The 26,260-nt window shown below is 36.8% G+C and overlaps 1 long non-coding RNA gene across 1 annotated transcript in view; it reads right to left on the bottom strand.

The window, feature by feature from the left end:
- Window positions 1–25,962, bottom strand: part of LOC112978534 — a 92,676-nt gene extending 66,714 nt beyond the window's left edge. Inside the window, exons 1-2 of the long non-coding RNA XR_003257917.1 lie at window positions 25,911–25,962; window positions 3,003–3,142 (exon numbers count right to left, since the gene is read on the bottom strand). This is a non-coding gene — a long non-coding RNA (uncharacterized LOC112978534). The remainder of the gene's footprint in view (window positions 1–3,002; window positions 3,143–25,910) is intronic.
- Window positions 25,963–26,260: the final 298 nt, after the last annotated feature.

The raw sequence follows: 26,260 nt of genomic DNA on the forward strand, positions 1-26,260 counted from the left end.
TATATATATAGCAAACACAAAATTGAATAAATAAATACAGCTTTCACATATACCACCTATTTATGCAAATAAACACCATAAAAATTTTAAATGGAAAGAAATTACATGAATTATGATGGAAGCTGTGTAATGCAACCATTCTTAGTTGTATACATTTTTTAAAAAGATATGTTTTGGGTTTGTTTTTTTTTTGTTTACTTGTCCTTATACCACTGTATAATTAATATTTGCCATTTTAAAATTTCTTCTTTGATAGCATTTGGAAATAAATAAGAAAAATACAGCAAGGTTTTTCAATAATTTGACATCAGGTATTTCATCTTCAAAACCTTGATACCAGTAGAACTGAGCTATTATGTTAGATTTCATTTTCTTGAATTGTTAAGGACAATTAGGTTTGCTAAAAAAATTCAAGGCATATACTCCAATGAAACAATATTTTCTGATAGAAAACCATTTACTGAATTTTTCCCCCTCTCTCTTTCTCCTCCTCCGTACCTGTGAGTCTTTCCTCGTTTTTTAGTGTTAAATCCCCAAATTTGCAATTCAGCAGTAGAAGTAAATTGTATAAAATATATATTCTATGATGAATACCATCCACTGCACAGATTTGTAAAGTCATAGTGGTATTTTGATTATAGGACAGTAGATTGTGCACACACACTTCTGTTGTGCCTAAAGTCTCAATGCATTTATACCTACATTTAATTAACTATCAATAGGAAGTCTTTCCCAATGTAAAATATTAACCCAGACAACTAGAATCACAAAAACTGGTAATTTCACTACACAGTAAACATTCTCCCAAGTCTCCAAAGTATATGACTTCTTTGTTTTGTAAATATGTTTACAAGTATGTCCAAGTCATACTAAAGAGAAATGACTGTAGTATTTGATACTGGGATTGTCCTTTCTTGCATCTGGATTTATGCTTCATAATGATTATCTACTAGACACAGAAATAGTCTTTCTGTAACTCAAAATTTTACTGGAGGCATTTAGAAGAACCTTGCTTTAAAATATAATGATTCTTCATCTTTATTCTCCCCCCTTCAAAAGGTTTCACTGCTCCTGATGTTTAACGTTATGCAAAGACGTGTTTCTGCCAATGAATATCGCCTTACGGTTATGCTTCTGCAAATAACCTGCTGTGAGCTGATAAAAGGATTAATGCAGCCAAAATTCTTAATCTGTGAAATTACAAATTAAATTCTCATATTAAAAATACCACCCTGAGGTATTTTTTGTGGTTTTAATTCCCCTCTGGTGTTCTGCATACATTGTGCTTGTTAATGACTAGGACAAGACTGTCTCTGTTGGCAGCCTGCTGCAGAGTGATAATGTGTAGGCATTTACTTCACTGATAGAACTGGATTTAACCACTGACTGATAAACTAAGTGGCAAGTGGGTAATAAGTCCATATTAACAGAAAAGTACTACTGCAGAATTCAGAATTCACAGACTATCAAAATCCTGGCTAGACTAAATCACACAGTCAGAAGGATTGAGATGTCACCAATGCAGAGTGATTTTTGTTTTCCGTTCAGTGGAAAAAGGATAAATGAACTGGCATTCTTGATGTTTCATTAGTCCTGAAATGATGAATCTCTTTGCATCACAGTTTCAGCAAAGACAGACTTTCAACACTGAATCTTCTGAATTCCCAGCTTCTAAGGTACTGCAGTCAGAAAGCTGAGCACTGTGGGCGGAGGGCTAGCATGGCAGAGGAGAAACTGGGAGTCCTTTGCAGAGCAAGGACAAGGTCTACAGCAGAGTCTGTGCTCAACAAAAGATTAGTGTTGCTAGTTAATTTTAATGTTCATATTCTACCAGCTGGGGAGCAGTCTTCAGAGCAGAGTCAGGAGTAGGATACTTGGACTACCAGTCCACAGAAGTAGTTCAAACCATAACTATTACAAGTGTTGACCATAACTATTACAAGTGTTGAACACCAAATAGCTAAACTTTTGGAAGAGGAAATTTTTCTTCTTGCAAGTGAAGTAAACAAACCCTATTGTTGAATAATACCCAACTCCTTTTTTATAAACAAACTTGTCACAAGTGTCAACTTCTGTCAGTCCTATTAATGCTCGTATGTGCCAGGGTTGCATTTCCAACCAGAAATTTTTGTCTCAGAGTACTGGATTTAAGTGTTCTGTTAATGGATGTACATTTGAAAACAGAATATAGCATATACTGCTCTATTGAAAGAATACTTTTCTTTACCATATTGATTTAAATCAAAATAATGATTGCTATTCCCCTGTGAAACCTTCAGACATTCTCTGAATCAAAAATATCATGAGTGATAATATTTTAACACTCTGGAAAAAGATATGGAGCTGTATGATATAAATGATTTACAAACATTTAAAAGAGATTTGACAGCATATGTGTTGATAGGAACATTTTTGCCAAGTCAGCTGGAATGCATTTTGTTTATTAAAAAAATTAAAAGATGTATGTAAATACTGAAAGCATTCTCAGTTAATAATATCATCTGCAATCCTCTTCTTACATAGTTTAATTCAACAAATCAACCAATTGTCTAGCTTGCGTTTCTCAGATTTCTGAATGCCAGGTCCTTTCTTAAAGGTTACTGTTATAACAAATATAGTTTCTGTGAATCAAACCCTGCTGGATTTTTATCCTATACGCTGCAGCTAGTTAAAAAGTACTGTGTGTTATAAAGTGAAAAGCACTAAATATGTAAATTGTATTTTTCCTTTTGCTTTATGACAATTCAGATAATTCTCTTGGCTGCACACATAATCAAATACAAAGATAGCTAGCTGCAGACTGCAGAGCAGAGATAGCAAAACAAGAATCCATTTTTTCCTGTGTCAAGCTAACTGTAATTTCAGCTACACAACTCACACATTTTGTGTGTGGGTGTGTAAGTGTATGAAGGTGTTTGCATGTGAGTGCTTGAATACATACAAGTATACATACACACACAAGTGCCTTTATTTTTAACAAATTCAGAGGCTGTTATACTCACTATCAGTTAACTCCCAGAGTCGTGGGGGCAGATCACTGAAATACTCATGGCTCAGGGCTGCCTGTGCCGACAATCTGCTCTTTGGGAAACATTGGAGTAGTTTGGAGGCTAGATCTTCTGCATGATTCACATAGCTCAGCCTGAAACACAAACAAGAAGTTTGCTGTTTTTCTGAAAAACAATTTCTTTACTCAGTTTACTAATACCATCTGCAGTCAGCAGAAACAGTTGAAACACTGAGCCTTGCTAGCTAGTGTGAAGGCAGTCTCTTTTGGACCAGTGCCAGGAAATATATTGCTCAGGTTAAGGAGTCAATGAATTATTTCTGGACCAGTATCTCAAAATCCGTCCAAATTTTACATCTATAGAGCATATAATACAGCATATCACATATGCCCTACCTACTCCTCATGAACAAGAGCATCTTGAAAGCAGGCTATTACTGTACGGATTTTTCCATTTACATTTTATTTGAACATACTGACAGGCTGAGAATTTACAGGGCTGGAAACAAATGGTTATTAGCATTTAAAAACATGAAATACAAGCTGAAAATAACAGTAGTATTTATACAACTTTATGAGATATCAAATACTAAAATCCAACAATGCTTAACACATTACATATGTATCACATTACATACAGGCACTTGTCTGCGGAAGCATTGACTTCTTGTTTTTCATGCACTCACATGGCAGGGTGCTGACTCTTCATTAGGTATTAATGCAATGCAAACATTCAATCTTAAATGAAATAAATTTATTTTCTGAGCTGCCTAGGGAATTATGAGAAAACTCATTGTTTTATTGGGAGCAATATACTTAGAGACATTATGTCAAAACACACAAAAAATAGATTAAAAAACAATAGATCTGGAGAGGAAAAAGTAAAATAGTAATCAGCAGAATGAGGCTTTGGCTGGGTATTTTACGGCCTCCTCCTAAGCCTTAAAAACCCACCAAACCTTTTGTAGTATGCAATCAGAAAAGAGGTGCTGTATCTTGTAGACATTGATTATACTGCTATTATCAGTATGTAACTTTACAAATTCTAGCATGTCTTTGCTCAGTAAAGATCTCGTCAGGTAAAAATGCCAAAATATATAAAAGGTCTCCTATTTTCATTGCACTGGTTTACAAATACAGATATAGTAGACTGCAGTCCAAAATACTGCAGTATTTGAAACAGATGGTGTTATTTTCCTCTAAAATCAATAATCCTACAGCATGGTTCATGCAAATTCTCATTCTCTGTCAGCTCAAGCTGGCTTTCTGGAATACCATTCAAGAAAGATGTATGAAACAGTTATTCTTTCATTTTCTTGCACTTAATGTTGGGCTGACAATGGCATAATTTATAAGCATCAGTCAGTAGTGTGCACACTGGTGAAAACCATCTCCAGCAACGAAGAGACAACACTGAAAACACTAATTAAAAAAAAAAAAAAAGGTAATCCAGCAAGAATGTCACCAATGTCATAGACACAACTTTTTGTCCATGCCCATACTACACTCAGTGTGAACAGGCATCATCTATTAAATTTTAAAAGTCAAAAGCATCTCTGCAGACTTTCCTCTTGAGATTTTTGCACATAGTAGCAAATATAAGTGCTTAGTATACTAAATTATGTGCTAGTATACGGATGATATGCTATTTATAATGATCCAAAAATATACCACTGGCTGCTTTTTGAATCTCTAGCATCTGTGTGCAATATAGCAATTTTTGACTACCACGGCTATCTGATGTATCCTTGAGAAGAGATAGGATATTTGTCCAGAAATTATCCGGGGATCAACAGTTGCCTGGAATTGTTGACCACCCTAAGCCATTATTTCTCATCAGCCATAATCTTACAGAATTCCCAGAATTTGGGTTTGATATTGCTACTCTAGGTTATACAGAAGCAAATTCTAGCATTTCTGCTGGGTATCATTTTTCTATCTTCTTTTTCATTTCTAATTCATGACAAAATAAAGACATATTGAATGAAACAGTCACTATCTGTAAATTAAGTTCTACAAAAGGATCACATCACATTGTGGAATTTTTTTTCATTCAGCTTTTGTAGAAATTACAAGAAAAGTTCATTAGAGAACACAGCAAACTATCAGGAGAGAAGGCTATTCTTAACTAAGAAAAGGAAAAGGAGGGCAAAATATCCAGGGAAAACTTGCATTAATTCTTCTACACATCTAAAATTCCCAAGGACCAGTGATTATATTGAGTCAGTGAGGCCTGTCTTGTGTCCTAATCCCACCTGTGCCAATTATTTGCTGAGAGCTCTTGGCAGATCATTTCACTAAAGCACTAAAGTTTTTTACTTCCCCCACACAGGTAGCTGCATCCCTTTTTAGGAGCCAAGGTAAACATGTTCTGTCTTAAATGAAAGCTCCTGTTAAGTTAGAAAAATGAGGCCACTAACTTAAGTAGTGAAATATTATCCTCCGATGTAAGAAAAAGAATTGCACCATTCATTAGCTGCTCCACAGGTACAGTGAAGATGCTAATTAAGTGAGCCAAAACATCAGGAAAAAACGTTCAAACATTAATGAATTCTGAACTGTAGTTAAAATTATGGGTGATGACATTCCAGTTCCTTGGTGCTCTTGAATACAGTAGTGCCAAAATTTTGACTGAATGAATGGTCAAAGTGTCTGGTACACTGCTAAGATGTCTTTAACAAGAAAAAAATCAGATGTACTAATAAATTGAAAATATTTTAAGTGGGCACAGTTTAAGAAGTCAAAGTCACCTTCCCAGTCCAGAAATCAAAAAGATACCAGTTCACTGAGAAGATAAGTCAAGAAGCCAAAGACAAATATCAAATAATCAGCAGATTATACATACAAYATAAAAACAAGAAAAATATCTGGGGCTGCAATATAACCACATCTACTGATGAAATAATTGTGAATAAATCAGTAAAAACTAGAACCAGTTTTAAAATTAGTAAATAGAAAAAATACTAAATTAATTGCATAACTAGTTCTGAAAATAGTCAGAAAAAAAAGTTCAATCAGCTCTAATTTTAACATTTACTTGCCCTTATAGTATGTAGAATAGTGTTGGGAGGATTAGTTGTTTATACAGGGCTTTGAAGATTCCAGTTGCTACATTATTAGTATTGTTATGTTCCCAAGCATTTATAGATTTTAAAGTCAGAAGGGACCATAATGATCAAGCCTGACCTCCTCTGTAATACAGACCAAAGAAGGTCATCCGAGTAACTCATGCATCAAATCATTTCTTCTAGTTAAGCTCAGCTGTATCTTTAAATCTACATAAAAGTTTGGTTTTGTTTATGGAGATTTGCACAGCAATGCAGAAATTTTTCTCTAAAAACCGTATCTTCTGCTAAGGTCATTTCTGGAAATCAGTGGACACTGCAGAAGAAATATGCCTGTGCCATCCTGAGGTTGTCAGTCTTGCAACTGATGCCTTAGTGGAATGTGTGACTAATACTGCCACTTTGTTTAAGGACAAGCTATTCTTTTATTTATGAAAAATGCACTGTACGATCATGTATTGAAATACATCTACTATATCAGAATTGTTTGGAGAAACCCATTTAGTGCATACCCTCAGTGGTTTGGAAAATTTGGTTTTGTTTCTTTCCTTTTTTTCTTGGCCAATAGTCTCTTCAAAATCTCCTGAAAACATGATATAAGTTTGAAACATGATTCCTCAACAGGGACAAAGGCTGAATTTTCTGATGGCGTTCAGTAGTTAAGAATCTAATACAGAAAAATTAACAAAAAGAACTGAAGAGAAAAAAGATTTGATTTTTAAATACACCTCCTTCAGTATGGTGACAGGATGGAATTTCATACAATATGGCTTTGTGTCTAAAACATAATAGCATGTTTTGTCTCACAGCAGTTGGGCCATATAGTAACTCGGCATGCATGATATGGCAAGTCTCAATATTCACGCTTCACTTGCTGTCACACTAATCACTGAGGAATAGTTACTAGCCATGACAGCATACATACTTTCAGAAAATGTGGTGTACAGCAAAATACAGAGAAACCTTTGGCAAGGAACATTAAATAATACCTAGTACTGTCATAAGAAATATTGTGAATGTTTTTACAGACTTATTCTGATGGCATTTGCAAAAACACACTGATTTTCAACTTAATCTCAAAAACTATATACTGCTTTTGCTGAACAAAAACACCGTATTAACCTATCTCACTTTAAACATATATGAACCAGACTAAACTTGAACAGTTGTAAATCTCATTGGATTACAAGAATTTGATTTAATTTCAGAAAACAGGCTTAAATGTCTTTCTGCTGCAAAGGAAGGTCAGTATTTGGTCAAGCAGAACATGACTAAGATCACTGAAGTTTGGTTTAAACTTTTGAGAAAAAAAAAGTTTGGGGCATGTGCAGTGAACTTCTGAACTTGGGGTGATTTGCTTTTAAATGCAGTGAAGAATGCAGCTCAAATTCACACTAATAATTAAGACAAATGGGCATTAAAATAAATGGAGATAATATGCTGTCTATATACTCCAAACAGCAAGAGGTAAATACTTCCCAAAGCAAAAATCATTTACTGGGCATATTTTCCATTTCAAGGTATAATTCTCACAGCATATCATTAATTCATTTCTCTTGACTGCAGTTTACAGCATGGCCTAAAGAAGTGAGGCACCTAATTCCCTTTAGAAATCTCAGCTCCGCTTCTTTATTCTAACTAATCCCTTGTAACCTGAAGTGCTGAAAGACAAAACAACAGTTAACTAGAATAACGTATCATTTATCAGAGCTTAAAGTTTAATGATATAAAGAGAATTAAAAAAAAATTCCCTGCACTGGTGTGAATTAGGAAGTCCATACTGTAACTCTGAAAGTTTGCTTTACAGAAAAAGCTGTTACACGGCAATCCTGTCTAGATAACCAAAGGGCTCCTGTGCAATCCGTGCACTATTTAACCTACAGTCACACAGCCACAAGGGCCATATTCCAGTTTTAGGATTTTCCCCCAAGTCTGTTTGCAGCTGGCTTGAGTCTTTCCACCTTGTCCTAGCTTTAGGCCTCTCCTGAGTTTTCATGTCAAAACACAGACATGAAACTGTGCCAACATTGTATATTAAAGTTAATGTTTTCTTTGCAAAGCCATTTGATCTTCCAATCAGCTGATGTGGATATGTCTTTTGGAGCCTTGACTGTTTTGTGTCTCTGAATACGTGTCTGACTCTACTAGGAGCAGCCCTGTAGTACACAAATGGGAGCAGGGCCTACCTTAAGTAACACCTCCCTTTTACTAAATGTCAACAGCTTTGCATGTTGTTTCACCCACGCCGAGAATGCCTACTGTCTTAAAAGAAATGACTTGCCAGCTCCAGTGTGCAGAAATGGGCTTACAGACTGCTCACCCAACATGCCTCGTGCACCTCCACGGAGCTGAGAGATAATTTAGCTATTGTGAAACCATTGCAACAAGTGAACACAAATTTTGATGCAGATGCTATTAGCTATTGATACAGATGAAGGCATAAAATCTGAACATTAAGGCAAAAATCTAACATAGAAAAGAAATTATTTTTTCTAAATGTTTTACACTTCTGATTTATTCCACTACCTTTAGAAGGTGTCCTACCCCTTATAAAGATTTGCAAAGGAGGAAAATAGCGCAGAAAGTACTGAGGACCAAAACTGAAGAACAAAGAGAGGCAAAAACCATTTAAAGGATCACTGAAGCAAAGCTTTTACTCTTGTGTTGTTGGTCAATCACAAAATACAGAGTTTGTTCTACAGCACAGTGCAGAGGTACCTCAGGCCAAACTATACAGTATGCGTGATTTAACCTACAGTCGGACACAGCCACCAGGGCTGTATTTCAGTTTTGGCATTCTTCCCCACATCTGCGTGGGGCTGCCAACAACAGGCCTAACTTTGCACTGGGTTGTGCGCATTCTTCAGAAGAGGCTATCTCCAAACGTCCTATGTCCCCCTCCTCATCACAAATTGAGGTGCTGGTAGCAGTTTAGGTTCAGAAACACTCAGCCGGGCAGGAAAGCATGCTCTACAGGCTCTGGAGGCCATTGACTGAATTGTACTCATTCAGCTTGGTACCTCATGAGAAGCAAGATATAAAATAAAAGCCATGACAACCATTTATAATTATTCTCACTAGGATATTTGCACAGAGCTAGAAGTATCAGTCTTTCATTCTTTGGTATTGCTGTTAATGTAGATGTACAAGAAGGTCAAAGCCCTGTTTGGAAAGCTGTGGAGATTAGTTCATTTAGTGCATTCCAGCAAGGTAATAACCCTGACCCATTTGAACTAATTCTCACTTAAGAGTTTCACAGATGCCATTAGCTGGAAAGCAGCCAAGGTGAATAGCATTTCATGAAAAAAATGAATGTAACAAATGAAGGCGCTAACAAGATAGGCAACTTTTTTTTTTTTCCTTAATTAAAGTACATTTATTCTAGGTATATCATTTTTACACACTTGGTAAATTTTTACAAGAATCTATTGACCCAGTACATAAGCTGTAGTTATAGTTCCAGCTCCTGAACTTCTCTGAATGTAGCATAAAGATGTTAATCTCTTTGTCTGTTTTGAGAATTGTTGGTTTCCTTACAAGAACAAGTAGATGGAAGTGACAAATCCTGTAATGTTCCAGTCCAGAAAAATCAGAACTAGCTGTTGCTGAGTGTCTCCAAATAGCAGAGTAGGAGTGATCAGTCTTCCTGACTCCGAGTCACATAACCAAAGTGTTCATGGGGCCCATAAAGATAAATCTTGGCAACTCCAGTAGCAGTTCAATGGCAGGACACAGTAATGGTTTGCAGCGTGCTCTCCTGCTGCAGCGGCAGGTTGGGTATGCAGTGGGGAAAGGTGACCTGACCCTATTGGCCCAGCAGCAAGTGGTGGCTCACTTCATCCTACAGCTAGAGGTCATAGTGACTTAGACCCCTCCCATGCCCAGGCAGCTTTGCCACCAGTCATGTGGCATTGCTATAGGAAAATAGGTTTACTTAAACTGTTCATAAGTTGTGTGTAGCTTCAGAGACTCTGTCTGTTCATACCTAAGCTAGACAATGAAGTGATGCACCCCCTCAAGACAATTCACATTTGATAATGTCTATTAAACTCAGCCTTGCCAAGATCATAAAATCATCTGGATCTGCTTTTGGGGACACTGCTAAACGTAACTCATACAAAAACTTGTAAGTCTAGCTTCTCCTGGTTCTTTCTGCACTAGACTTGACATGTTTTAGTGGTCTTTTCAGATCTATTACTGTATTTCAACAACATGTTGCTTGTGATATCTGATTTGAGAGGTTTGCTTCATATAGAAAGCAGAACACAAGAATAGGCCTTTAAAATTAAATTTGGTTGATTTAAGCTTTAAACACTAAGCCTAAAGAGAGTCAGTCAATACACAACAGACTTAACAGCATCCTGGTTTTCGTCCTTCTATAGCCTGACATACTTCCAGGCTAGCTTTAACTCTGTTTGATGCCTCAGAATAAATATGGTGGGCTATTAAACTTTCCAAAGAAACCCAGTGCCAGCTCTCAAGAGCTTAAGACATAAGGATAGCAAATACTTTTAATCGACAATATTGCACAGATTTCCCCTATTTGTTCTATGCCATTTAGATAAAGAATACATTTTATATATTTGATAGTAGGTATCTTTTTGCCAGCATAATATATGCTGGAGCATCAAATGAAGTGAGAACTATGGGGTCTGAGTGGTAGACATTAAAGAGAAGAAAAATAAGCTTATTTAAAAAGCAAATACACAGTATATGTCAAGTGATCACATACATACTCTCTAAGCTATTGGGAATGTGGCTTTCTCCGATATGATTGTGTAACTTCCTTAATTTCTGGAAATTCTTAAGTTGTGATATCCCAAACAACATGACTGCTGGGTATGGTATACTGTTATTGTTTAAACAGTTGTTTTTCACAACAAATTCTTTAAACACAAACACAAAAAGCCTTAAGTATTTCATATTATTTCACTCAGTTTTCAGCAGTTTCTCTGAGATAGAGATATTTCCCAGGAAAAGTATTTCCTAAAAAATTTAAATCAGAGCATCCCTTACCATTTTTCCCTAGAAATAATTTCGCAATTACTTCTTTTTGATTTTACATGCCACCATCAATCAGCTATCTTAATTCTTTCAGCATCCCAGTTAGCCCAATAATAAAAAAATTCATTATGGAATACATATAAAAGATTACTTACACCCTGACAGAATATTTCTGAATATGCTAAATTTATTGTTTATTGGAAAGTCTCAGCTTGTAGTAAATGCAATTAACGAAGAACGACAACTAGGTGGCAACATTTAATCAAAAGCTTTTGATTATTTTGAAATCCTTTAAAGGGCATGAATCTTCTGATTGGGAGAGTGCTTTCTAAAGGCCTTCTTCTTGCATCTCAGCAAGTTGAACAGAATATCCTTGGAAAATAAATAGAGCTAAAAATAATTACTAACACCCACATCACTTTATGAGCTATTATTTCACCAGAAAATGGGGAAAATATATCTTTAATCCTGAACAAAAACTCTTCAAGGTTTATGTTCTCTATAAACCTTTCACTGAGAACTGAAAATATAAGTTAATAATGCAATAAATCCCCTAACAAATATATCAGATTTTTCACTTAATGCTTTTTACAGGCTTAAACCAAACTGAGTGAAAGAAAAACACCTTTTACAGTCTGACTCTTAAAGGAAGAATGCCTTTCTGTTATGCTTTTTAAAAGAAGGCATGGTGAATTTATATCAACTTCACTGAATCTTGGGGCATGATAAAAGGAAGAAAATACGCCAGTGAAGTTAACATTCCATAGCATTCTTTCTTCACATATTTATTTCCTTGCTGGCTGGACATGAGCCAAAAGAAAAAAAGAAAAAAGAAAAGAAATAGAGGGAATAACCCCCACCCCATCCCCCAAAAGCCAGGAATAGCTGAAATAAACCTTTGGCTCACAATGCAGCCAAAGCTCTGTGCTTTTCCTCTCCCACCCCCAACAACCTGGATTGGTTCTCTCCAAAGAAATACGAGCAAAAACACTCCAAACAAAAACAACCAAACTCTGGATTCAAATTCGGCAGTGGATGCAGCTGCTAGGGCAGTAAACAAAGTTCCCCCTATTTTCCCTTATTAAATGATTACAGAAAGAAAAATCCAGCTGTCTTTTTGGACCTATTGCCTTTTGAAAACTAAAAAAACCAGAGCTAAGTTCTAGTGAAGAAACATTAGCACTGCCTTATAAATCTCTACCCTCTTGTCTGATATTTTATCGTCTTGGGTTTGAAAAGTCTTAATTCATTCTAATGTAAATAAGAGCTGGTCTGTTTGCTCAGTGCTTCAACAGGAATTTGCTGCAAGGTTGCAGAATGCAGGGAGTGCCCCGAGAAGGGCGACCTTGCTTTAGTCGGTGAAGCCAAAGATCATTTATCACTATTAACCTACAAATCTGTCTTGCCGGGGCCTCACATCCATCAACCATTTGGAACAGCTACTTGTCCTGTCCTCCCACAGCTGCCTAAAACAGCAGTTTGGTCTGATCTTTTCTATTATTGTATACCTCTCAGCTAATAAAATATATTTTTATGGCTATGGAAGGAGCAGGAGTTCTTTCTATTTATTTATACAGCTCATTAAAGGTAGACAGAGATTTGGAGGCAAAGAGAATGCCCCAAGCCTGGAAAGCTCATGGAGATAGACCCCAGGCATATACATGTATTTAACTTTATGCATATGAGCAGTCTGGCTGAACCCAGTGAGAATAAATACTCACATAAAACAAGTTGGTATACTGGTCTTTCTGGAAGCATATTTTAAGTTAAAACACGACAGGGACATGATGAAGAACTAACAAACACTGAGAGGTGAAAACCAAGATTATATAATGAGAGTATATCATCAATATATTTAAGGCTATGCAGTCAAAAATACATTATTATTTGCATATATTTAGACAGACCTATCATACATAACTAGTTGCAGCTCCCTGACCCTCAGGTACCTGGTTCTAGTGATTTTAGAAGAGATTAGGGGATGGGAAACCACTAACTCACACCAGCATCATAATGCAGAAAGTGAAAAACAGAGCTAAGTTCTAGAAAAGAAACATTACACTGCCTTATAAATCTCTACCCTCTTGTCTGATATTTTATTCCTTCTCCAGATTCACTCTCCTGGTTTAACACACAACTCCTTTTCTTGCATTAATGGAGATACTTTCTAAAGGGAACATTGGTAATCCTCCTGTAGGAGGAAGGTCTTGGCAGATTGAAAAATCCACTGCATAACAGGTATTATTGCTGTTTGTACTAACAGATGAATACACTTGTGCCAATCTGTTAAAAGAAGCCTGAATTTAATTTTGATCTTGTACAGGGAAAGATTGAAGGTAAGTCAGACTTGCTCAGGAAGGGTTTGTTAGATATAGACACCATTATGGAAAGAGAAAACTGATGGCTCTTCAGTATGCAGTTTGGTGTAAACATAACATGATTTTGCACTGAATTTAAAAAAGAGCAAGTACTACATATCCACATGTATCTCTGTACTGAAGTGTCTTTTTAAAAAATTGCTGAGATTTAACATGACAGCTTATGCCCCTTTTGTTATAAACAGGTTGGAGATGAATGACCAGATCACAAATTCCATATATTTCAGCCGTCAATTACTGAAATATATGGATTGTAAGTGCTTGCACTTGCATCCTGTATATGTGTGAGGATGCAGTGCTGTCTGACACTCAAAAACTGGCTTGGGGTGGGGAGGTACTCAATAYTGAACTATTTTTGCAGATCTTAACCTGCCAATCTAGCATGAAAGAGATACAGCTAAGCAGGGAGTCAGTGCTATTTAGACATAAATCAGCATGGGTGATTTAAGAACTAAATCAAAACTGTTATCTATAACAGTGACCATTAAAGGTCAGACTTCCCAAAGAGCCAGCTATCACTAGAAGAAGACTGCCAGAAAAGTTCAAGCCACTTCTAATGCCCCGAAATAAGCGGGTGGATTTTCAAAACATTTAGTACGTGCGGAATTGTGAAATCTGTGGAGCTCTGTTGCAAGTTGGGCCAGGTGTGTTCCCACAGAATCAGGACAAGCACGTAAACATTGGGGTCCCATTTTAGGGCCCTACCTGGATAGCAAACTGTGAAAGTGGGCAAGTTTCGGGCATTCAAGCCACTTCCTAGTCCTAGCAGCTTGCAAACTAAGAAGCAGCCCGGGGAAACAAAGAACTGCCACCAATTGGTAAATGCCTAGTTTGGGCACAAGCCAGTCTGATTCACAGAAAGGGATACGGCAGTTTTGAGATTGTCTGAATGATTTGGGGAACAAATTTAGGCAGGCCAGGCATGAGAGAACACATGGGAGAAGGCGTAAATATGGCCAAGGGATCACTGACAGAGAGGAGAGAAGCAAATACAGAGCTTCAGGAAGGAAGACAGCAAGAGGCATAATTATGGAGAGCTTTGAGAAGGATAAGAAGGAGCTCAAAAATGATGGGGTGAAACAGCCTGTGTTGGGAACTAAACAATCCTTGAAGAAATAAGCAGAAGTTACTGGCTGCTTTCTATATGCTCTGAAGAAGGGCATTGGTCAGGAGAGGCCACAGGAAGTATGCCAGGCTTGGTGGGGGAGAGGGAGAGAAAGCATCTGGGAAAGGCTGAAGAGGAAAAAGGTGTAAAATGTATATAGTCTGGATGCCTGGGATAAGGAAAGAGAAGATATAAAACATCCCGAAGGCTTCTGGCCTACATGACAAAGGATGCTGGCATTGCATTGACAGGAATATGGGAAACCTCACTGCGAATAAGCTCAAGTGTGCAAGGAGTAGAAAATAGTAAGAAGCTCTTGGTAAAGCCTCTACGGCTTAACTAAGCAGGGCCAGGGAGAGAGCCTGACCATCCACTGACCTGCTGATAGCCCACACTGCTCCTTGGATTATTTTGACCTCCAAAACCATTCCTGGACACAGTTCAGGTGACAAAACGTGCCAGGAACTGTTCCCAAAAGGCAGCACGTACCAGCTTCCTACCACATTGCAGTCTCCCAACAGTCACTGCACTCCAAATACCTCCACATGGCTTCTGACATACACCASGGCATGCAATACCTTACCCTCTCAATCTTACGCTTGAAAATACAATTCCCATGGTTTGTGGCACAAGTCTTACATTATTCCAGAAACTCTGAATTGAAAAAGTAATACTGAATACCCCCAAAACAATAACTGCATCTGTAGCCGCAGGGGGACCATGTAAAACCCACAGGAGATGCATGCCCAGGTATTACCTAGGACAGATGTGGCCACATGGCCTCAGGGCTAGGGGACAGTCCCTCGCTCTGATCTAGTTAGCAGTATAGATGTAGGCTATACATGACAGAAGAAGGGTATTCACAAAACACTATCTCAACATCTCAGAAAAGATTCATGTCCTCATGGTTGCAGAATAAAGCTTGACTCAAGGGCACTTTAAGGACCAAATATGAAATAAATAAAAGGAATATAATGTTTGATTTTACAAAAGTCATAACGCTTATGGAAGTCCAATAATATTCTGGGGAATTACTTATTTTTTGTATCAGGCTGTGAATATTAGTTTGAGGCACACTAACAATACACAGCTAGTATTAAGCTGTAAACATAGCTTGCTATACAATCTAACCAAAGAAGACAATTCAAATATGGTGGTCCATTCTTAACTCATAATGGTGTCAGAGAGAAAAGCATAAATTTCACCTATTTTATTTAAGATTTATTTGGCTTTTGTATGTTTGGGTCAAAAAAATTTTTTAAAAACTACTTGGGATTCCCCCCCAAAAGCAAACAAGGCATTTATGAGAATGTGGCAGAAGTAGAAATTTTATTTTTTCCATTTAAATTCTTTGTAGTAAGATTCTACGTTCACAAGTCCAACATGAAAAATTAGAGCTTTTCTTCATTTGTATCTTCACCATCCTATTCCAGCAGTGATGATCATAAAACAAACACAGCTGGCATCCTTACTACTTTATTCACTGAAGGATTTAGCTGGACAAACATCACAAAGATATTGGCTGATTTCATTGAATTTATGATCAAATATGCTCCAGCATAAGATCAACTCTGTAAGATCAATTATTATGAGGTGTGAATAATTTAACAGAAAGTTGTTTATTTTTAAATCAGATCTTATGGATATAAATTTGGCTGAGGTAGCAGACTGGGTATACAACTGTATTATACATTACATTATTTAAAAGGATGCAGTTTTTTTATGAATTCATATTTACTGATAAATACTGTCATTTACATTTTGGTATCCAGTGAGCTGCTAAATCAGACAAAAGCATTTTACAATTTTATTTAAACTTCAATTAAATTTATCGTAATCAAAGAACAACTTAACTGTTTTAGTAACATCTTTAAAAGCAATAATACACACACAAATGACCATCACAGTCATTTTATGGTGTTTTTTTTTTCCACAGATCTTCGGAGTCTGTTGTTCAGACTACTACCAGGAGAGTTATAATAATTTTAACGCAGAATGTGTGCCTTAGGATATGGGATTGACTCAACGCCTAAAAGAAAAAGGTCAGTTCCCTTTGGAATCACTTGCCTCTTTGCCCTCCAGCAATGACAGGTGCACCAGTGCTACGTCAAGGCTCTTTATTCACAGTGTTTGCTGAAGATACATAATCTAACCCTTCTCCATTTTAATGCATCAACAGGGATGATTATTTCATACCTTCCCGTTTTGACAATCAGGTCAAGCAGACACTGAACACATATACATGATGATCTGCCTGCAGTCAGCATCTTTCATAATTTCTCAAATACCATCAAACATTCTAGAATAAGTTATCAGAGGACATTACTAAATTTCATTATGAAAACTGTTTGACTAGCAAATAGTTTCAATTTTTGAAACAAATCCCTGTTTTGCATTTGTCTCCTACAATGCCATGTGCTTCTGTATCATTAATGCAGAAGAGCACAACGAAAAAGCAAGAATTCTTGTTTCTCTGCCCCGTGTAGCAGAATAGAAGTCAGAAATCTGAAAGCAGGTATAGCACATGCTGCAGCTAGAAATAAAGGCAAGGAAGCCATGTGAAAGATGTATTTTAAGATTTTCTTGTCAAAATTGCAATGGTTTTTGGGATATGGTCACAAGAGTTTCTGCACTATATAGGTTAAATGAGCTTTTGAAAAGGGCAATTAACAGAGATGAATGGTAACATCTGAATAACTATGATACCATCCTAGTGCACACAGGATGGTGATGGAAAGTTGAAAAACCCACCTCAGATCATCATAAAAGTTAGTAATAAATATTTTTCTAAGGTGAAGATACTTTTTGATATTTATACCACCACAGAATCCCTAACTACTGATTGTGAATCTTTGGCTGGCAGCAGAGCCAAACTGCATGGGTTTTGAGATCAGCTTTAAAGCATTTGCAGAGGTGACAAAACTTAGCAACATTATTGATATTACTACGACTATTGGCTGTCTGCAACATCTCCCCAAATGATAACCATTTCTTAGGCCATAAGATGAGAATCAAAGAAACTGGTGAGCTAGAGAAAAATTATACATGATACATGATAATGAGCAGTGGAAAATATAAACGTGAAGCCACTTAAGCCAATGGCAGTTGCTTAGCACTGAGTGCTTTTGAATGCCAGCCCAACCCTTAAGGTGTCTATCTTTTTGGCACTCATTTTGGAAAAGTCTTGGCTTTAATGGCCACACACAAATTATGAGATACCCAGCAGTAAGGCCTCCTTCACCTACATCATTCCCTTCAGTCAAAGTATGTCTTCAATTACTCAGACAAATGTTTTTAAAACACATGTGAAGGCCTGAGTTTTGTCAATAATGTCATTATCTGAAAAAGAGAGGTTTCAGCACAGAGGCCAAATGTACAGAATTCTAGCAACAGGGTAGAATTAAGAATGTGAAAATATAATAATGCTTGGTGTCTCTGATCACAAATTATTAGGCTTCAAACCAAGAAAGGAACACACACACTATGGCAACACATGAGTAACAGACTACCAGAAACATAATTTTGAGAAATTAATAAAACATTGGCATGTAGAAATGCATAAGCAAAAGAGACAAACTGGAACGTCTGAAAAGAGTTGACCAGTAAATATTCAAAAATGTTAATAAAGAACATACACTGGAAAAATCATACCTGGAAACACCAAATAAACATGTCTGTCTGATATACGTCTCAATATCTTAAGGAATTCTTAAGGAATTAGTAAGCATAGCAAAGAAATGCAAAGCACCTTTGAAAAGTCATTTTCTGAAATCTACACAAGAACAATTAGTTATCTTTCCTCATTTCTCTCTAAAGGTCTTTTACTGTAGATAAGCTATAGTAATATTGGCTAATTTTGCACTGTGTTCTGAAGTATTTGACTAGACTTTTGAAAGAAAAAAATATTCATGCTCAGCCTGTCAGTATGTTCACACTTCCATTCTCGTTTTTCAAATAAGAAAGAGAACAATCTTGGCAAATATTTTGCTGGACATTGACAATATAGATGCACAATACAGAAGCAAAATATAGACAATATAGAAGCAAAATTAGTTTTAGGATGGCTTTCTAAATGGTTTTGTAAATTCTAAGACTTAAAACTGCAAGCAAAAGAATAGATGACTAATGAACAAGACATCAGATTAATAGATTATTTTAAAAAATTGACTTAATCATTGGTGGAACAAAACGACAATAGAGAATATTTGACACAGTTTCTCTCAAAATGTTACTCTATAAATAAACTCAGAAGAGCTGGGATATGATACACTACCGCATAGATTGAAAACTGGCTGACAGATCATAAGCAAAGAGTAATGATAAGTGGCAATGTACTGAGTTGGAGGGGAAGTGTCCAGCTGTGTGCCAGAGGGATTAGTGTTAGTCACAGTTTTATTTAACATCTTTATTAATGAACTGGACTAAGGGATACACTGCATGCTGATTCAGTTCTCAAATGAAACTAAATGTTGAAAACTCCGACAAGAACAAAAAATTAGTATAAAGGGACTTACAGATGTGAGATCTGTGGGCAGAAAATCTACGAACAGGATGGAGAACTATTAACAAATATTGCCAGGGAAAAATAACCCAAAATGCAGATAGGTTCAGAGATACTAGGCCAACAAACTCTAGTCCAATGCCAGGAAAGGAATTAGATCTTGCATATGACAGCAAAGAATGCTTATGTGATTTGGGGCTGTGTTTCCACAATCATCACAATGGCAAGGGCAAAGGGTAACAATATAATTTTACTAATGAAACAACATAGAGTTAGTACACAGAGAGGACAAGGTTTTTTTGTCACTGTTGTTTTCTAAATATAGCGGTCCAGTTTAAGAGGTTTATTAATATTTTTAAGTTGGTCAAGAAGATGTAACACAATACCTAAAGTCTATAAACAGCACAAAAAAGGGGGAATTAAGGATAAAGCAAAAATAAATTGAGATTGAATGTCAGGATAACCATTCTATCAGTGAGGTCTGTTAGGCAGAGGAATAATTTCCCCCTCAACTTGTAAAAGTTACAACATTTGAGTAATTTACAATTAGAATGAAAGCGCTTAAGCATAAAGATTACTCAACCTTGGCAAAAGAAAAAATAGAGAAACTCCAAATTTCTTTTTCAATCATTGGTTTCAATCAGTATAATATAAATCATTACTACAACGCTGAGAAAACATATAGTGCATTTCAACCGTAGCACTAAACACCCCTACACTGGCCTGAGAACTTAATAGGTCAACTTTCCTTTGCAGTTGAGCCCCTTTATGATGCCAGAATCATATAAAATGGTATTAAGTGGGCGTAATTTATAGCAGTAGACACAAAAAAGGCACTTAAGTGTAAACAAGCAGCTTCCAGCACCCTGAAATTAACTTAATGAACAGCATTAAGTAGTGAAATAAATACCAAAGCAGTGTCATAAAAATCTTTATAACAAAAATGCTGTCCCTCTATTGACAGTCTCTAAAATAGAGAAGTGACTGCTGTGCCAACTGAAGCGCTCCTCCTAGCGCTGGCAGCATCTCACTGCTGGCTCTGCATCCCAGCCGGAGCCGCTCCTGCCAACCAGTGCGGGGTAGCAGCCTCCAGCTACCGCAGGTAAAGGGCCAACCTGAGCGGTATCAAACACTGCAGAATTTATTTTTTTCATAAAATACAGCAGTGTAATAATCTACTATTTGACAAATGATTTTTGGTTTCTATTGCACATTAACGTAGATTTTGTCATGATGTGCTTCTTAAGGTCACTCAGGCAAAAAAAAAGCATGACTGCTAGAGGAGTGTTTATGGGAAACAAATGAAATAAAACAGGAAGTGAGAAAATAAGGGTTTTTTACAGTACAGCAGTATCACATAAAGCAAGGAGTCCCTCAGGAGACAGAAACAGATTTATATGCCTCTAAATCAAAAATATCTTTATAAAGTCTTTTCATTTGGGGGCTGGTTTCCCTTTCTCGCCCCACAGCTCACAATGAGTCTTGATCGCCAGTGAGGCGCCTGCCCCAGCACAGCTGCAGGCCCTCCCAGGCTGCACGCAGTCGTAGGTGTGTCATCCACCCTCGATCAAAACACTCTCCACCCTTCGCACAGATACGATTTTCAATCATCATTGCCTAGTCTGATCCATCAGGAGATACTGAAAGAGAGAGGTTTTACCAGCCACAGCACTGTACTTTTTTGTTCCTACTGGGCTTGAGAGCTTGAATACCTTTGCAGCGGCACTACAGACTGCATTATCAGGAACACTGCTGGTTGAAGAGGGGGACATAAAAATGACAATGAGAAGATAACTTTTGGCTTCAGTGAAAACCCCACTAAGGCAGAGATTTACTTAAAAAATAAAAAGCCCTCAGAGTCTCAGCTGTTAACTATTTCATAATCTTTGCCATGCTTGAAACAAAAAGCAGGCTCAAAGCAAATGGAACTGTCTCTGGTCACTTGCTTTGCCACCTTCAGGCAGTTTTCACAGAATAATGGCTTCAAAATACGCAGGTCTGTCCTGGAAAGCTACTTGTGAGCACTGTCTCCTCAGGGAGGAAGGTCTCGAGTATAGAGGCCATCCTGGCAGAGGAAGAAATCCCCAGCAGTGAGACTACCTTTGAGAGTAAGTCTTATTTATAAAATAAGTTGTACCATGTTGGGGAGTTACAAAATGGTAGTTCTATTTATGCAGAGTAAAATTTGTTTCAATCAACAAATCTTGTTTTCTTTTCAGCCTAATTTCTCACAATGCTACTCATTATGATAGAAGGATCTGAAAAAGCTTTTTATATCCTGCTAAATATACACAGGGATAATTAGTTCTCTTTTGTCATTCTTCTGTAAGGGTTTATTATTGTGGAGAAGCTTTTAGAAACTGGAAGAGTTTGCATTGCATTCTGAAGGCAAAGCCGCTCTCGTTTTTTATTGTACAGACAGAACTGAGCAGAAAAGTTCAGAAAAAAATGTAAAAATTTATTTCACTGTGATCTGTATAGGAAGATCAGACTACCACATCTTAATTCTTTTCTGACTAGTATGTTATAATCATAATTCCCAATACAGTTGCTTGTGCAGTGTAGGTGAAGCTTCAAAACAGATAGAAGCAAATGTCAATGCAAGTTGTTTCCTGAAATTTTATGGAAAATGTATAAATCACATCTTACAAGTATTCTCTTTATGATCTTTTGTCAACCAGTGAAGAAACTGAGTCTTAAAGTCGCCAAGGAACTTAATTCACTACTTTAGCTAGTTACATTTATTTCCCTCAAACGCTTCCCAAAAGTAGCCTCAAATATTGACCCATTCTATTTTAAGAATTTTAGATATAATGAGCCTGCTGGGTTTCATGGACACTGCTGTCATCGACATGGTTTTCCACTGTTTCAAGTTTATAATTTAATATATATTACATTCCATACTTTCAGCTGATTTTCAGTTAGACTGGTAATCAAAGAACCACTAGCTTGGACACATCATTCTTCTACTGTCTGGCTCTGTCTTTAAAATTCATACCTCGTGGAAGCTGGGGTTAGTTAGGTGCAATTATTTTTTTTCCCCAGTCTATCATCTGTGATTTTTTTTCTTGTTTTTGGCCTCTGTTCCTTCTGCCTTAAGTCTGCTGGTTTTGTAGAATTTGTAAGGCTATTATCCTTCCTTCCAGTAACCTATCCTTACATAAATTGAATTATAATCGTGCATATTTTGAGGTAAGCCTCTTTGAAGATTCTTCTGAACCTATATTCTCACTCTTCCATGTCAGGGCCTCAAAATGTGTATACAAACAAGATAAGGGGCTGGACTGTGCCTAGTTCTGAAAGACGGAACAGTAAAGGGAGAAAGCTTCATCGTGTTTAGAAAATTAAAGGTGTTATCTTCTGATTTGGGAGCACCAAGTTCAATTTCTTGCTCTGTCATACAGTTTCTGTGGCAGTTTCCATGTGACAAATTACTTAATGCCTTTGTACTTCAATTCCCCATCTATAAAATGTGATAACAGGACTTCACCTCAGAGAAGTACTACAGAGATAAATGTATTCAGCACTGGCATACTATTATGAATAGGGGCTGTAGGAACTGTTCAGTGGAGATGCTAGTGCATGTCTCTGTGTCTGTAAGGCCAGGAGGTAAGCGGAAGAGGAATTACGGAGTGCCATGGTCCTGGTCGGCATCGCCAAGCACTGGGCAGAAATCTCTAGTGCATCTTGGGAGTGCAGAAATTAATGTAGTTGCATCAATTATAAGTCAACATTTAGATAATCTTCTCTCTCAAACTAAAATAATTTTTAAAGATATAGTTACATACTTTAAAAAAACATCCTGGTATATGCTTTAGAATATACTTATAAAAACACATACTTAATAGTGTATAGAGATTGCAGCAGAGATTATCTAAAAGACTTTCCTGTGTTGCAAAGACTGATGTCCATCCCTAGCTTTAATGGCAGGAAGTGACACCACTGAAATTAGTAAATATACCCACCAAACTGGAAGTTAAGCACCAATGTAAAGCATTTTTGTGTCATACAAAACCCAGAAGTCTTCAGCAAGTTAGATCAGGATTTTGATAAGGAATTTTTAAGATTAGAGATTGTTGCTTCTCAAAACATTAATAAAGAAAGAAAATTTCTAGGATGAATCAGTCTGCCTATGAAGGGTTTTTTTTTGTTAAATTTTATAGCTGAATTATAAAACCTTGGGAATACAATGTCTATAACAGAAATGTTTATACATCCTTAACTGCAGCTGTGCAAGCAACAGTGCTCTAATACAGTGCACAGATAAAGACTTACACTAGAAAAACAGAGAATCCTTTACATTTTGAATGTAAATGATACATAATTTTGGGGTGTTCAAAATTCCCTATTATAGTAGAACTGCACGTATGAAGTGCTGAACTCTATGCATTGTCATTACTTTCAGTCTTTCAATCCCTTCATTTATGCTGAAAAATTGCAAATCTTTTACGCACAGAGCATTGAAAATGTATAAATATTTTTGAAGAGGTTTCTTAGAAATGAAAAGGCTCTGGTCTTATTTGAATCAGCCTGTGAGGTGATCATAACCTGTGTCAATTATGAAGTCTCAGAGATGGAGGCTTGTTTTAAGCAAACTGCTTTTTGTTCTTTTTTTGTATTTTAAGAAAACAGAAATTTCACACAATGTTCTTTTAAAAAAATATGAGAGAGCAACTTTCTAAATTAAGATTTGTTATTGCTGCTTACTCAAACATAGCAGATACTGCTAGGTACAGGACTAATTGCTGTTAAAATATGGAAAAACAGCCAGTCCAAGCCTACAGGATGGATGAAATAGTGTGCCAGTATCTATGCACATTACTCACACATACATGTGCCCCCAAGCGAAAACATTCACATCAATATTAGTTTCCTTGTTCCCTCTTTCCCAATCCAAATCTAATTGCCTATGTTGTAATATAATTACTTCTTCCAAGCTTTTGGATTTCATTAACTACTTTCAAGGAAAAGATGAACTTGCAAGTTCATTTGTTGTTAAAGGACAGGAAATACATAATTCTAGCAACTTAGCTTTAAGTGAAAGCTATGACTTTCATAGAATTACATTATTCCAAGAAGCAAGACTCTGAGATAAGAGTCGAACACTACAAGACACCTATAACGATCAAAAGAACTGGCAACTCTGTGTGAAGTATTCACAAAAGCTAACTGTAACTGAGGTGAGGCTAATCTCCCTACTGCTCCCTCTGTAGTAAATAGGATATTGTCTCTTCCAAGAGAGCCACCAAATGAGCTTCGCAGTCTGAACTGGACTTGCCAAGAATCTTTCCATGAACTGTAGAAAGATTAACTTAGGTAGCTGAAACTTAACCTTTGTGAATACATTGGCTTCATCTCTGCCAGCTTTAAGTGTCTTACTGCAGGTTACTCCTAGGAGCGGAGGACCCAGGAGTAATGCAGAGTGAGCTGCAGGGTCATGTGAGACAGCCAGCACTGAGGGAGCACAGGTTCTGACTCAAAGGACGAACATTCGATGGTATCACGTCCAACAAATAACACTTAATTTTAACTGTGTCCTGTTACATTAGTGGAGATTTCTCCTTTCTCAGTTAAGCACAATTTCAAACGGGACTGTTGTAAACTAAAAATAGCTATGTGTTTCAGTCCAGAATGTGGGACTAAATTCGGGTAGGAAGGAGCAGAAGGAGAAGGAATAATAGTACTGCAAAATGAGTATAAACCTAATCACATGTTGGAGAAACAACTGTGCTATGATTTGTGAAGCTGTACACACACTCCATTGCTAATAAATGATGACGTTGGAGAAGAATTCTGACTCCACCTCTACCAGCAACTGTTTTTTCCCCTGTAACAAGGAAGCTCCTTTACCAAAACATTTTGTATCTTCGGTTTCAGTGGTAAACCAGGAGAAGATGCTTCAGTCTCCTGGTGGGTTTGCCCTTACCTCCCTGGTAAACTACCAACAAGACAGCCAGTTGGCACCAACAATGAAACTGGGAATGAGTATCAGAAGGAAACAGCAATACTGGTACAGCAAAGGCTCAGCCCTGTCGCAAACAATTTCGGTCAAAGAGGCTGGGGAAAAATTCTAATAATTTTTCTGGCAAGAAAATACAATTCGTGGAAATAGCTGTTATCTCGTTCATACAACTCAAACTGTGTATGCTTTCTTCAAAATATAAAAGATGTTAATCACTCAATACAGTGCTGCCCAACTGTTCTGTCTACATAAACTCTTTGCGCAGTGGGAAATCTTCTAGTAGACTTCACACAGATGGTTGGTTAGGCATTCCTGACTTAATAGGCAACCTTTCTGCATTTTGAGAGCATACATTTTCTATTGGTGTCTGTTAGATGTAGATGAGACAAAAATAAGGAAACATTAAAAGGAAAAAATAAGGTGAATTCATATTGACATTTTTGGCCAAGATAATTAAAATATGTAACAGTATGGTCATTAGCTCACAGCAATGAGCAGATTATCCTTGCAATAGGGGATGATTATTTGGAAACAAGTCTCAGAACTGATTAGAAACAGATTATTTAAAAAGTCTCTTAGCCATTGAAGCGGGACAGAGAAAACAAGATTCAAAGCAACAATACAACATCTTTCAATGAGTTCAGGAAACTTGGCAATTGGCATATCCAAGAAAATATTATACTAGACAGTTCCTCCCTATTTACAGAAGACTGGCAATTCAAAAAACATTCAAAATTGATAGAAACAGGAAAGAATAATACTTCAATAATTCCACATTTGTACTGTAGTTAAAGAGGATAAATCCATTTTAAGTTAACAACGATAACTTTAGCTTGGCATGAATTACATACTTGAAGAGTCAAAAGACTAATTAAAAAAAAGACTTACTTATTCCATGCTTGTCTAAGGTTTTTAGGGCTGTACTGTGTAAACCGTTCTGCAAAAAAAAGGAGAGGGACATTCAATTATTTATTCTAAAAACAGGAATTTATTCAAATAAGCTCATCTACTGCCAGTTTTCACCACTTCTTATAACTACTGCAGCTCAAGTTGGGAGACAGGGAAAGAAAAAAGCATAAGAACAATTGCTATATGAACACAAACAAAACAAACAAAACTTGTAAAAAAAGAGACATCACAACATGAAACTCATTTACTTTGGCATCACCAGAAATGGAAATTAAGTTTTACAACTACTTTTGAAGTATTTTTGCCTGCTAGGAAGAAGAGAGAGAGAG

This window comes from Apteryx rowi, unplaced genomic scaffold (genome assembly GCF_003343035.1).
Source record: "Apteryx rowi isolate R43461 unplaced genomic scaffold, aptRow1 scaffold_1223, whole genome shotgun sequence".
Taxonomy (NCBI): Eukaryota; Metazoa; Chordata; class Aves; order Apterygiformes; family Apterygidae; genus Apteryx; species Apteryx rowi.